We start from the raw sequence: 12,057 nt of genomic DNA, 5'->3' as shown, positions 1-12,057 counted from the left end.
GTGTCTCTTCACTAATTCCAACTAGAAACCCTGGAGTGAATGAGAAAAGCAACCATCCAAGAACTCTGAAAAGTAAACAACAATAGGTAGATTAGGGAAGGAACTGAAAACTAGAAAAGCACAAATATAGGGGGCATATTATCAAAAAAACAGAAGCCATAGGAAGTCTGTAGAAAGAAAAGAAAGAGATTTCCCAAGATCTGCCCTCAGTAAACCATAGACTAGGAATGAGTGGTCTGGTGTCAGTCCACAAGCTGTCAACCGGAGACCAGAGTGCTGACTTTCAGTCTGAGTTTGAAGGCAGGAAAGAAACCAGTGTCCCAGCTCAAGGGCACAGAGCAAGAGGAGTTTCCCTCCTACTTACGGGAGATTCAGGCTGGGGATATAGCTCAACGGTAGAAGTGCTTGCCCGGCAAGCCTGAGGTCATGAGTTTGATTCCCGGTACCAAAACAAAACTTATGGGAGATTCAGCCTTCCTATTTTATTCAAGTCTTCAGCTAAAGGAGAGCCACCACATGGAAGAGAGCAACTGCTTTGCTCAGTTGACGCAGACAGCAGACACACCCACTGTGATTTTTTATCAGACACAGACACAGACTGCAGACACACCCACTGTGTGTCTGGGTGCCCTTGGTCCAGTCAGTTTGACACATAAAATCACAGTGGGTAAGTATCAAGGAGTTTTTCCCCTTTTCTAATCTCCTTAGACCTGGGGCAGGCTGAGTACATGAATTATGTAGTAAGCACAAACAGTGAAACTCTAAGATAAACTATTTTTTTTCTGGCTAGAGAAGAAGGAAGGGCAGGCCCTACAGGACAAGGCATTTGGCACATTTTCCTTTCGTTTCCCTCTTTTAGTCTCTTAATTTCTTCCCAAGGTGAATCCTTATTGTGAACTTCACTCCTACAGGGGCAGTGGCAACAGTGATTTCTCAGACACCCGAAATTACAGAGAAAATTTTTCTGTTAGCCAGAACTGTGTAAAAGGACCCCTGTGGTCTAATGAATGTGGGTCGGGAAGGATTTCACTGGTTTTTCTCCCTGTTTTCTCTCACTGTTTCATTTTCAGGGAAGGCACCACTGTAGAGAAGATATGAGAGACAGGGACAATGGCCTTGTCCAGCTCACAGGGGGTCCTGTGTATGGGTGAGGAGGAAATTATGCAGAAGAGGAAGGTGAAGAAAGTAGCTCCTCAAAGTTGTGGTGAAATCCTGGCTCACTCCCAGGCTCAAGTACGAAGAACTGAGTAGAAGCAGCATAACACAGAATCGAGGCCTGAGCCACAGCGCAGTCCACCCTGAAGACCTCCTGGAAGTGCACCCACTAGGAGGGACACTGAGGCCTTGGAACTAAACTAACCTTAGAAGTTCAGCCCACAGAAGGAAGACTGCAGCTTGTAGTCTGGACCTAACTATGTCATTTAAAAGAAATTATCATTCCTCAGAAAACCTTAATAAGACCCAGCATCTCAGAATGTACTATTCAAAACGTCCAAGATACTATTAAAAAATTAACCCATATACAAAGAACAAAGAGCCAGGAAAATCTCCACAGCTCTCAAAAGGAAAGATACCAACAGACACCAATATTGGGCTCACCCAGATGTTGGCATAAGCAGGCAAAATTAAAGCAGATGTTACACTATGTTTCATGAAGTAAGGGCAAACATTACTGAAACAAATGGGAAGACAGAAGTGTCCAGTGAAGAAATAAAAGCTATGAAATATCAGGGAAATTTTACAACTGAGAAACACAATGATAGAAATAAATAACACAATGGAAGGGACCAATCGTGTAATGGAGAGAGTGAATTTAGAAGTAGATCAAGGATTAGACTGTCTATATCTTCTTCTGTGGAGAGAGATAGTGAATATGTTAGACTCTGTTGGCCGTGAAGTCTGTGTCCCAACTACTGGCCTTTGCAATTACAGCCACAGACAATATGTAAATTAATAGGCTATGGTCTGATAAATTTTTATTTACCAAAACAAATAGGCCAGAAAACCAAATATTCTCAAATTGTTTTTGTGGCCAACATGATCTTAATATTAAAAACAGACAAATATAATGTTAAAAATTATTAACAAATCAAATTCAGCTTTACATAAAAAGGATAATATGGGGAATGGAAGTGTGGTTCAACACTTAAAATTCAAAAAGTAGTACTGTATGAATAGATGAAGGAAAAGCTACATGGAAATAGACACAGAGAAAGCAATGCACACTTATGTTAGACTCACCAAACTAGGAATAGCCGAGATCTTTTTTAATCTGACAAGGGACATCTACAAAAATCTGGAGTTACACACATCTCAGTGATATAGTGTTGAGTGAGAAAGGAAATTGCAGAATATTTATAGCATGATATGATTTATATACAATTTTAATACATGCAAAATTGCTACATGTTACTTATGGATAAGACATAAATGTTTCCAAGAGAATAGCAACTATTAAATAGGTTAGTTCCTCATCTGGAGAGGAAGAGAGGGCATAAGGTCAAAAACTGTCCTGCAAGGAGCCCATTGCTATGCTTGAATTCTTTTTTTAAAAAATATGAATCAAACATAACAAAATGATAAGACAGGAAGAGTTCAGTGGGAGAAATATGACCATTCCTTACACTATTCCCTATACTTTTCCTACATAATCACTATTTCATGTTTTTTCAAAATGTACAAGTACTCGCCATTTAAAATATTTGAAGACTGGGTCAGTGATATAGGTCAGTGGCATAAGTGCCTGCCTGGCAAGAGCAAGGTCCTGAGTTTAATTCCCAGTACCAGAAAAAAAAAAAGAAAGAGAAAAACCCAAAAAACCAAAAAAAACAAAAAATATGTGAATACTGGGATAAAGCACACATTGGATCTATGGGAGCACAAAGCCTCAGAGAAGGAAAAAGGCTGAATCTTAGGAGTTCTTTTGCAGGTAATGCCAATAATTCTGAGCACTTACTAATGTTAGACAGTATTTCCAAGGAGTACTTTCTAGAAGCAGAAGTCTGCACACCTGAAACCTGGAGATGTTAAATAGCTTGCTCTAAGTCAGAAAGTCAGTGAATGGAGGAGCTGGGATGAAAATTGTGCGAGCCGGTTTGAGATCCTGACCTGACTGCCTTGAGAATAGCCTATGACCCTGACCTGTTCAGAGCAATTGCTCTGCCTGCTGTGAGGACAACAGTGTAGACCCAGGCAAGGCTGATGGCAGGAAGACAGTCCACCGCTATCATCTCACCTTTCTCTCTCTTAAAGACAACAGGAACCATCCCTTATGGATGGAAAAGGGATCTGGGAAGCAGGGAGAGGGGAGGGAAGGCAGAGGAAGAGGAAGTAAGAATGATTAAGATATGATACATATTCCCCAAGATGAATGCAATTGTTATGTATCATAAACATATACCAGTTATAAAAAAACCCTTCTCTTTTCTTCCGATCGATTTCCTTAGTGAATCTTTGTATATTCTTACTGCAAACTTGTTTTGCTTTATATGTTTGGCAACTTCTTCTCCAGTCATAACTTATCTTTTCCTTTTGTTCATGGTGGCTTTTGTTGTATAGAAGTTTTTACTTCCTTCTGGAAAAAGGGTCTTGAGCAAGAAGAGAGAAGAGTTCAGGAGAGGTCAGGAAACTGCAGAAATTGTGGGATTCACTGAAGGTCCCTACTTCCTTTCAGAGCAGGCTGCTAAGCTGCAGGACACTCCATTCCTCTTGCTCTGTGCATGTCTCAGTGTCCCCATGGCTCCTGAAGGCTTAACCTGGCATTGTCCCCAACACCTAGGTGAGCACCTGTGAGGCTGACTCTCTTGACTTTTGGCAGCTGAAGTCCAGCCACTGGGGAGGGGGACCGTCCTTACTCCTGGGGTAGAGATGAGTGATGTGAACTTTCACAGGACTCAGTGCACACGGTTAAGTAAACTTTCCTTTATTGTGTGTGTGTGTGTTTTTCCAAAGGGTATGTGGTTAGCATTTCTTTCTTCTTGCAAGGATAGTGATATTCGATGGTAAATCAATCGCTTTCCAGTGTTCTTGTTTTGCCAAATAAAAAATTGGCAACATTGTCATTGCCTCAAAGTTATTTTTGTATTTTTCTTCTCAGTTAAATTTGTAAAAGAATCTGAGAACAAAAGTCACAGAAGAAAGAACACAGGCTTTTAAGTCTCAAAACATGTGTTTCCACTTTGGTCACATGCACTAGCTCTGCATGGAGGAGGCAAGTCACTCGGGCACATCTCTGTTACTGAAGTGGGGTGACTGTACTCACCTAAAGGAGGTGGCGAGGATGAGATGGTTCCACGCATGGTTCCCTACAGATTTATTTTGCTGCCCTCACCCTCCTTGGCAGGAGAGACTGGATTTTATTTGCATGTCCTGACAGTTACCCAGTTTAGTAGATCATAGGAGGTATTCTGAAATAGCCTGCTAGAAACCGCAGTGAAATACCACATCATATCCTTTAGAATGGCCACCATCAGAGAGGGGAGAGGAAAGAAAAGAGGAAGGAATGAGAAAAATAGAAACTTATGAGTGTTGATGAAAATGTGGAAAACTGTAACTCTGAGGAGTTGCTGCTGGGAGAGTAAAAGGGTGTGGTCACTGCAGAGCAGAATGGCAAGTCCTCAGACATGTAGAGGGGAGCCAGCAATCCCGTTTCTGGGTATGCAGCAGAAAGAAATGAAAGCAGGGACTTGAAAAGATATTTATACACCTATGTTCACAATAGTATTATTCACAATAGCCAAAACATGGAAGCAACTCAAGTTTCCACTACCAGTTGAAATGGATAAATAAAATGTTCTATAAACATGCAATAGAGAGACATTCAGCCTCAGAAGGGAAGGAAATTCTGTCATATGCTACAACACGGATGGACCATGAGGACATCATGCTGGGTAAAATGAGCCCATCACAGAAGGACAAATATTGAATGATCCCCCTCATATGAGGGACCTGAGTAGCAGAGTGTCTAGAAACAGGAAGTAGGTATTGGTTCCCACTAGCTGGAGGGAAGAGGAAATGGAGACTTATTGTTGAATGAGTCTGATGTTTTCAGTGTGGAAGATGAAAGAACTGTGTGGATGGACAGTGGCTGTGGTTCACATAGATATGTCATGAAGTTCTACAGGTACTTCATGCCCCAAGTTGTGTGCTTGAACATGGCTCAAATAATAAATGTTATACTATGGATATTTTACCGCAATTAAAAATAATAATTAAAACATGTGTAATTGTCCTTTGAATTGAAGACGAGGAGAATGGAGACACAAGGATGCCTGAAGAAAGAGCTTTCAGAGCACAAACGAATAGCAAACTAGCTGTTACGGTTTGTGTCTAGATGTCCCCCATAGCCTCCTTCAGTCATAGGTGGGGAGTTTCAGAAGTGGCTGGACTTGGGTGTGTAATGCTGGAAATAAGATATGATGCTGGGATTAAGGGTACCCCACCCTGGGTGTGGGTGGCACCACCCAAACAATAAGTAACCTGGAAAGGATAAAAGGAACAGAAAAAATGCAGGCCTGCTGTTGCTTTGCTACTTTGCTGCTTTGTTGCCTTCTGCCTGCCATGGACTGTTTCTCTTCTGCCACACCACTCTGCTTGGAGCCAGCTGAAACCTCTACCAACTGTGAGCTAACTAAACCTTTCCTCCTTTAACTTGTGAGTGTTGGATATTTTGTCTCAACAATGAGAAAAGTAACTAAGGCACTAACTTCCCCCTTGGGACACAACTGAGACCCTCCTGCCTGCGGTGGGGCAGGAGAGAAGACAGAAGAGCGAGGACACTAAGGGAAAGCCCGTGGGCAGGCATCAGTGCTCTGTGGGACTCAGCACTTCATTTCAACTGAAGGTGACTGGATGAGGTGGGAGGAAGGAGACGGGGCTCCTAGGAGCCTGGAAGAGGGTGCTGCATGCTGCAGGTTGTGCAGGGCTTCATGTGTCCCTCTACAAGCATCCCTCTGACGCCAGCACTGAGCCCTCAAAAGCCCAGGCCCCAGGGGCACCTTGATCCCAGCCCTGCCTGCATGCTCTGATAGTGATCTTACTTGCATGAGGAAATGGGTCTTCCAGAGCTCTGGCATAACAGCAGATCAGCACTGTCATTTCTGGAATGGGTGGGTGGAGAGTCTAGGAGCTGTTTCTTTTATCACACACTTACCTTAGAAACTGGCTGCTGCTCGGGGCAGAAACCCTACCCAGGCCTACAGAGGATCTCGCTGTGGGTGGCCCCATCTTGATCTGCAGGGTCTTGAATTGTTTTGGATTTGACTTCTGAGCTCTTTGTAATATTGAGAAAGGCCTAGCTATGCTATGTGTCACATGAAAGCCCAAACTAGATTCTAAGAGTTACTTTGAGTCTTGGTATCATTTGTTCATCACTCACTGATCACATATTGAACGTGAACTATGTCCCAAACATGAGAGTAGACACTGGGAATAGTGGGAATATATATCTTACCCTTGAGTGACTCACAAATCCAAAGGCAGAATGCAGCAAACTGTGAGTTATACTGCAGTGTGTTACATACTACGATGGACTGGTAAAAAAAAATAAATAAATAGGCTCATCTTTATGACTACTGCATGCTTACTGGGTGTCAGGCCTTATACTGAGTGATTTAATCCTTAAGAAAACACTCCAAGATGGGCACTGATATTGGTCCATTTTGTAGATGATAACTGAGGCACAGAGAAGATCATGTGAATGGGAACACAGAGCAAGATGGGGTAGGTCCCTCTTCGACCAGGGGACACCCAGCCTGGGTCCAGGGGCTGTCAAGAAGTTGGCCAAGCTGAGAAGGTGAGGCTTTTCCTCAGTCAGATGTCCACCCAGCAAATTTTTGAAGAGACAGTGCTGGGAGGCAGAAGGCTGGGCCAGGACATGTGCATTCCAGAGAGCAGAGGGGAGGGGAGGCCAGGATGGAGGAGAGTGTGGGGAGGCCCTGGGTCAGGACAGGGTGGGGACAGAGGACCCAGTGTTGGGGTTTTATGAATGAGGTGACAGGGATGCAATGACTAATCCAGGGTTTTCTCAGAAGTTTTGCTTATGGTTTGGGTGAACTCATGAGCCTGTAGGAGAATCCAAGGAGCCCTCACTGCCTGGCCTGCTGACCCTGCTTTCACCCTTCCACCCAGATCAGGTCTCTGCTCTGCACTGGGCCACAGCAGCCTCAGCCCCATGATTGTGTTGGGGGACTTGCTGATCTTTGCGTTCCCCTCCGGTTGGTCTGTGGCAGGCAGCAGCAGAGTGAGTGGGGAGGAGGAGCCAGGGATTCCCCCCTCAGCGCCCCATGCTGTGCAGCCAGGGTGAGTCACAGGCTGGTTCCTCTACAGCACAGCGCCTGCTTCTGCCCTCCTCTTTGCCCAGCTCCATGACTCCAGCTGCAGCTGAGCCTCCTCTTGTCCAGCTAGGCAGAAGGCTGGTAGTGACTCCCACTGTATTTCCCATGGCTGCAGGTCTGTGGCTACATCAACAATCTCGGGGGCTCTGTGCCCCTGCCCTGTCCCTGTAAATTTGCCCTCTCTAGACCCACTTCAGAAGCAGAGTGAAACAAGCCTTCTTTTTCTTGTTGTTAATTAGTCATGCTGAGAACTTGCCTGGTGAAAATGACCATTTATACAATTCTTATTGTGTGTTTGGGGCTTTCAGGGCATTTACTTTGCATGTAATCTTCACCAGAGCCGCATGAATTATAGACCACTTACATCCATTTCCAAGCTGAGGAAATGCACAGGCACGGAGCTGCTGAGTAGCTTGCCCAGCACCGGGCAAGTCTTCTGCTCAGCATCACATTGCTATTCAGGCTCAGTGTCAGAATTCAGATCCAGGTCTCTGGGTCCCAGAACTCTTTCTCTGCCCACTGCTCTGGGTCACTGAGTAAATCCTTGCAAATTCTTAATTTTTCAGACTCTCAAAAGTCAGAGAGGGCAGCAACAGTTAAATTTCCTGGGCCGAGGGGAAACAGGGTACTCATGGGATGAGAGGTCTTCAAGTAAGATTCCAGCAGTGATGGAGCCACCATGGGGTGACAGCCCCCCTTCAGCATGTGCTGCTCCTGCTGTTCCCTTAGGGAGGGGAACTCAGCCCAAAGAGTTTCAAAAGAAGAGGAAATTCATCCCCCTAGACCCACAGCAGAAAGCACAGGGCTTATTTATAGAGAAATATTTTATGATTTTAAAAAATCACATGTAGTCTTGTGTACCACTTCTTGGGGAGGGCCATTGTGGGAATGGTTGGAGAAGCTACCCTGTGTGCTTTATTTTTGAGACAGTGTCTCACTATGTAGCTTAGGCTGGCCTTGAACTCACAGCAATCCTCCTGCCTCAACTGCCCAGTGCTGGTTTACAGGCCTGCACCACCATGCCTAGCTCACCCTGTGTTTTTGACAGCACTATGGTGGAGAAGTCTTCCCCAAAGACAATATGCAGGGGAAGGAAAGGCAGAGCCAGTGTGAGGTTTGAAAATGCTGTGGTTTGCTTTTTATTTTTGTTTATTCATATTTGATGTTGCTGGGTCTCGAGAAGGCAGTAGAATGGATTCTTCTTCTTGTTGAAAATGCAGTTCCTCTTGGACAGCAAGTTGCAGGACTCCCCTCTCCTGGTTTATGCCTTTCCCACTGCTCAAACCTCCTGCCCAGGCCCAGCTGCAGTGAGCAGCAGTATAACCTTGGGTGTCAGCGCCATTCCGTCCCCAAGCCCCTTGCTGCTTCAACAGGAATGGTTGCCTGTATCCTCAGTGCCAGGGGCCTAACCCTCATGGTCTTATTTCTTCTCAACAACAACCCTTTGGGGACATGACCATGTTCTTCAAATTGTGGCTTTTCCCCAAGGATAAGAAGAGCTAAGGAGTGTCAGGAGTATCTTACACACTAAAGCACTGTGAGTCGAGTGAAGGTTACTCTTATTCTCAAGTGGAGTCATACAAGTGATGCTGAAGAAGTGACCAGTGGTGCAACCTCTAGGAGGTGTTGCTGTCAAGCACAGTCATGCTTTGATTTGTTTTCAGTCAGTACAACGGCATGGGTTAGAAATCTTCCGTACCACTGAGGGCCGGAGAGCCTGCCTGAATGTTGAGTGGTGTCGTTTGCTGGGACTCTCCCATTCCCATGCCTTTAGGAGTCTGAGGCTAATGCCCTCACATGGTGGAGGGCACTTGTGCTGTCCACTGCCAGGAGACCTCTGCCAGGCAAGAGTGAAGGTCTGCTCCTTCCCATGCTGATAGCTATGCTTTCCATTCTGTGTCAGGGACTAGCTTCAGATTCACTTTAAATCTTGGGTAAACCCTTTCAAAAATATGTCTTCAAATAGGTTACAGCCCGTGGTCCACCAGTGTGCGACCTCTTCTATTTTGTGTGTTCGTATGTGTGGTTTCTGTCCCTCTGCTTACTGAAGTCTGGACAGCTTCCTAATGTCCACCGGACACCACAACCATGCAGGCATTGCTCAACCACACCTGAGCATGGGAAGTCATCCTACTGGTCAAGCTTCAGCATCCTCATCAGGAAAAATGAGATGTCTACGGGCTGTGATGAGGGGGAGGCTGGAGGGCAGCTGGAGGAGGTTTAGCTGCGGAAGCTGCTCAAATCTGGGAATTTCATGCATGCCTCACAGATCTTACCTACATCCACAGTGAATATGGCCATAGTCCCTCTAGGAAGCCTCCTGCAACTTTTCCATGCAAGGGAACCCTTCTTCTAAGAGCAGCAGCTCTGTGTGGCTTTGCAGTGAAGCGATCACCCTCGGTGTTGCCAGGTAACGTGTCATATTGCCTGAATTTCATCACCAGCTTGCTGCAGCCCTTCTCTCTCCTTCTCAGGCACTACCTATGTGCTTCTCCACTGCACAGGAGTGATCAACAGGACTGGCACTCTACTGGGACAACTGGTACACAAAGCTGGGTACCCCCAAGGCAATAGGTAAATGCGGTGTTCACAGACACCATGGAGACCAGGCTGGAGAATGGATGATCAAACTGAGCTGCACTTCTACTCCTGGAAAAATACTATGTAGTGCAACTTGCAGGGGAAAAGCAAGTGTGGTAGGCTGAAAATGGGCCCCAGATATAACAGACACTAACTGTTGGAGGCTATGACTGTGTCCCAGGAAAAGATGGGATTAAATGAAGGATCTGGACTTGGGAACTTTTTGTGGGTTATCCAGAAGGAACCTAAGTGCAGGCACAAGTATCTTCATAAGACAGAGGCAGAGGGAGAGTTAGCATAGACAGAAGAGAAGGCAAGGGCTGGGGATGAGGGTTCCAGCACTATGAAGAAAGATGAGGAGGAAGACGAAAGGAACAAAAAAAGAAGGAGGGTAAGGAGGAGGAAGAGGACGAGAAGAGGAAGAAAGAGGAAGGAGGAGAAATAGCAGTGGGGGAAAGAAGCAGCAGAAATAAAGAAATACAGGTAGGTATGGAACTTGCTGGAAATGACCTTGAAGACACTGTCAAAAGCCCTGAGTGTCTTTTCTCTGTAATGTCACCCTTTGGCTATTTCTTCTTGAGACTTCACATGTTCGAGCCAGGACTTCTACAGCTGGAACCATGCAGATACTCAGCAAGAGGTGGCTGCTATTCTGTTAATATTATAGGGCAGCAGGCATCATAGCTAGATGGCGGGATGAGTTCTCACTAAGTTTTAACAGAACACAAGATCTGGTCACTGATGTGAACTTCTGATGAAATTCTGTAGGAATCCTCTTGACTCACATCACAGGAGAAAACAGTCAAAGGGAGGCACTGAGTTTTTGTTTTGTTCTCAACTAAGCCACAGAGCTGTTAAGTGGCATCTGGCTTAGCAGAAAGTTATACATTTAGTCATTTTTAAGTTCAAAAAGAAAACATCCCAACAGTCTAAGATTGTTCTGTCACTTTCTTTATTCTGTCCTGTGACCTTTGGGAAGGTTTTCACCTTTATAACTCAGTTTCCTCATTTATGAAGCAGCGATACCACCTTCTTCAGAGATGTTTTCGTGCAGTAGTTGAAATAACGTGCAAAATTGGGAGTTTCTTAGCACTCTCATGACTATTTTTTATTATGGTTACTCAGCTCTTAATGATGCCCATTAATTTTGGTACAGTTTCACCTCCTGCACTCTTGGACCGCTTAGCTCTGTAGGCAGGAACCTTGTGGTACTAAAATAACAGAGCTTGGTGGTGCAGAGAAATGAACTTAACAGACAGTTCTGAGAACCCTCCCACTCACAGCCTTTGCTGGCTTCATAGCAGTGGGGCATCTATGCAAACTGAATCTCAGGGGCTGGGGATTTAGCTCAGCAGCAAAGCGCCTGCCTGGCAAGCGCAAGGTCGTGAGTTCGGTTCCCGGTACCGGAGAAAAACCAAAACAAAAAAAAAAACAAACTGAATCTCAGCTTCCTCGACTGCACTCAAGGCTTTTATCTTACAGGACTGGTGCAAGGATTGTACAAGAGGATGCATGTAGGTAGCTTAGTAGAGCTGGCATGTAGCAGACACTCCATCAATATCCAGTGAGTTAAATTCCTTTGCTCATATTCCCATTTAAAAATGGAGAAAGAAGTTGAGGGGTCTGAGACCACGATGGACATTACTGGGCTGTCCACCTTTGTGTTCACTTTATCAGGCCAGGTCTCAAGCTGCCCTCCTTGCAGGGCAGGTGGACTTCTCAAGAAGCAGTTCCTCTCCTCCAGAAACTTGAGGTATCGCCTAGAGAAAATTCCTCCCTTGGCTAGGAGGCAGTTTAGCTGTGACCTTTCATAGGCAAATTTACCCAAAGCCTGCTAAGCAGGCAGGGTTAGGGGGACCTCCCCGCCAAGTGCCAGGACTTCGGGAATTTCCTCCAGACCCTTCCTGGCCATGGTCGCGCCTCACTGACCTCCTTGTGGTCTCTGTCACGCAAAACTGCTCTGCAAAGTTCAGCTTGAGAAGAAGAGGGAAGTGGGGTGTTTTGATTTCCCTCTCTTTTTGAAAATCGAACAACCCCAAGACTTGCTTTCAGAAATCTTAACTCAAACCAAATGCTTTTCTGACAGGGTGACCACACTGAGGAACACCCAGGGCACTTTGACTTTTCGAAGACAGCGACACTG

General features: G+C 45.3%; 1 long non-coding RNA gene across 3 annotated transcripts in view; it reads left to right on the top strand.

Moving 5' to 3' along the window:
- Positions 1 to 12,057, top strand: part of LOC102015488 — an 87,142-nt gene that overhangs the window by 59,931 nt on the left and 15,154 nt on the right. Inside the window, exon 4 of one of the 3 annotated variants that reach the window (XR_263185.2) lies at positions 1,071 to 2,727. The exons of the other annotated variants lie outside the window; for them this stretch is intronic. This is a non-coding gene — a long non-coding RNA (uncharacterized LOC102015488). Of the gene's footprint in view, positions 1 to 1,070; positions 2,728 to 12,057 lie in introns of those variants that run through there. 3 annotated transcript variants of the gene reach the window in all.

Source organism: Chinchilla lanigera, unplaced genomic scaffold (genome assembly GCF_000276665.1).
Source record: "Chinchilla lanigera isolate Chin_1 unplaced genomic scaffold, ChiLan1.0 scaffold00063, whole genome shotgun sequence".
In the NCBI taxonomy this organism is placed as follows: domain Eukaryota; kingdom Metazoa; phylum Chordata; class Mammalia; order Rodentia; family Chinchillidae; genus Chinchilla; species Chinchilla lanigera.
Note: the sequence above shows the minus strand (reverse complement) of the source record. Positions and strands in the feature narration are given on the sequence as shown.